General features: G+C 48.6%; 1 long non-coding RNA gene across 1 annotated transcript; it reads left to right on the top strand.

Annotated features, from left to right (window-relative positions):
- The first annotated feature begins 239 nt into the window (after positions 1-239).
- LOC130542700 (uncharacterized) lies at positions 240-1720 on the top strand. Its single transcript, XR_008957415.1, has 3 exons — positions 240-477; positions 613-805; positions 997-1720. It is a non-coding gene; the product is annotated as an uncharacterized LOC130542700 (long non-coding RNA).
- Positions 1721-2270: the final 550 nt, after the last annotated feature.

Genomic DNA, 2270 nt, shown 5'->3' with positions numbered 1-2270 from the left:
GGATATGCATAAAAGCATTGCATTTCCTAAAGCCCAAGGCTGGAACAGTCTGAGAGCAGCTGACCTTGCCAGGAACCAGGCACACCCTTGCAGGAAGGGTTGGTGCAGAAGGGAAGGGGCAGGGCTCTGAGGGTGGTCTGCAGCTAGAGGGGTCCGCGAAAGGGGCCGTGTGTGTGTGTGTGTGTGTGTGTGTGTGTGTGTGTGTGTGTGATTGCAGCCCTGCCCATGATCCCCCTCATGCCTGCTCAGGGCGTTTAGCCAAGGAGGTGCCTCCTGGACCTCTGCACTCCCAGAGTTGTGAGTCATGGGGCCGGTTGCCTGGCATTCAAGGAGTTGGAAGCATCATACTCCCCAAGCAATCACCCCATGGGGGTGGAGCTACGTCTCTGTGTGCAGATCCGGAGCAGCCCAAGGACACAGACCAGGAGCCAAGGAAGTGGAGTTTTGAGAGAGTGGACCTGTGGAGTTCCTGGCTGGGTGAGTGCATGCTGTGTGGCCATAGGTGGGCTTTCTGGGAGTAGGGGTACCCCGGGTAAGAGGCGGGGTTCTGGAAGGGCATGTTGAGAGAGTTCATCATGGAGACTCAGTTTTCTTTCCTTTTTCCCTTGAAAGTCTCTTCTGCCTAGTCTCCGTCAACTGGCCATACACCCCAGACCCAGGAACTCCAGGGCACCCGCTCAGCAAAGCTTTTGTGGGATGGTTCGCAGACATTCCAGGGTTTCCCGTGTTCCCCAGGAAGAGCGAGAGAAAGGACCGCACAGTCCCCAACTTCAGTGCGGTGCCCCTGTCCCCCGACACAGTGCAGGTAATGGACCTTGAGCAGTTCCCCGAGTTCAGCAGGGTATTCCCTGTTCCCTCAGGCACAGGTGTGGCGCTAGGAAGGCCCAGAGCCGTTACCCAACTTCAGCATTGTGCTAGCTGTTTCCTGGGAATGGTGGCAATGGGCTGGGAGATAATTACTACTAAAAGACAAGTCTATGTTTCCCCTTCTCCCAGAAACCACAGCAGGTGTGCAGGCTTTAGGTCCGAGGAGCTGCTTCTCCCCATCTGACAACACTTCTCTGCTCTGGCTCCGCGAGACCCGACGTTCTGAACGTCTGCATCTGAGTCAGTGAGGCAGCTTGACACGGGATCCAGCATTCAGAGAAAGCGGCAGGTCCATTTGGAGAAATGTCATATCCACATCAGGACTGGAAGTAAAACCTCTCATTAACCCACCATCTCCTGGGTTTTTCTCTTTTCTCTAGTTGAGCCATGAAGTAAAACTTAAGTAATAGTTGTCAGCGTTCTGAATTTGGTGAAGGAGGTACTTAGTTTCTGAGCTTGGAGCACTTTGCAGGGGATCCCATTTTCTCTGTTCATTGCTTATGAATGTATTTTGAACAGCTGTTTCCTAGAAACACTCTTTCATTAGAAAGGGAAGGTGAGGTTTACTCTTTGTCTATTTTTAAGATATACGTTTGACAGTGTTTATACAGTTGGGCCTAAGATATGGGTGAGTGGCCACCATTTAGTGTTAGATGGCCTTTTGTCGTCACATACAAATATGGATGATGTCTTTCCAATTGTCAAAGGTGATGTTTCATCACTGATTAGTCTTTTCATCCCAAGAGTTACAATGGGGGTCGAGGGAAAATTCAAAATTATTCAGAGCAGCATTTTCCTGTTTAAAATATATGCTGGTGATGGGTAGTAAGGAGGGCACATATTGCATGGTGCACTGGGTGTAATATGAAACTAATGTATCATCGAAATTTACTGTACTGTATGGAGACTATAACATTATGTAATAAAAAACAATAAAAAAATAAAGGTAAACCTTGTGTATCTAACTATACCAGATGTATCATCTCGATATTTTGAAGTGCCATATTCAATCTGCTGTTTCTTTGGTGGTGGAGTCAGAAGAGAGTCTTTGGGAATTCCTTTCGATAGAGGCATGGTGGTGGCTTCAATTGGGTAGGCGACAGGGGCCCTGGGCTGAGTTCTGGAACTGCTTTACTGATGCTGGGTGAGTAAGGTTATGCCAAAGAGTTTCTGTTTCTTCCCTATGAGATTGACAAAAACCGGCTTCCAACGGAAAAATCTTTCGTAACGTGCAAACATGCTCACAAGTGCCTGTGCCAAGGTGAAGTAAATGCCATACACTGATCTGTAAGAGACCGCAGTTTGCTAGCAGGAGATAAACCCGAACGAACACAACACGGGACACTTGAGGCAGAAACGACTTCCGCCGAAAAATAAGTTCTTGATGTGGAAAACCTATCCAA

Source organism: Ursus arctos, unplaced genomic scaffold (assembly GCF_023065955.2).
Source record: "Ursus arctos isolate Adak ecotype North America unplaced genomic scaffold, UrsArc2.0 scaffold_40, whole genome shotgun sequence".
NCBI classification, from domain to species: Eukaryota; Metazoa; Chordata; class Mammalia; order Carnivora; family Ursidae; genus Ursus; species Ursus arctos.
This window is presented reverse-complemented; position numbering and strand designations above follow the sequence as displayed.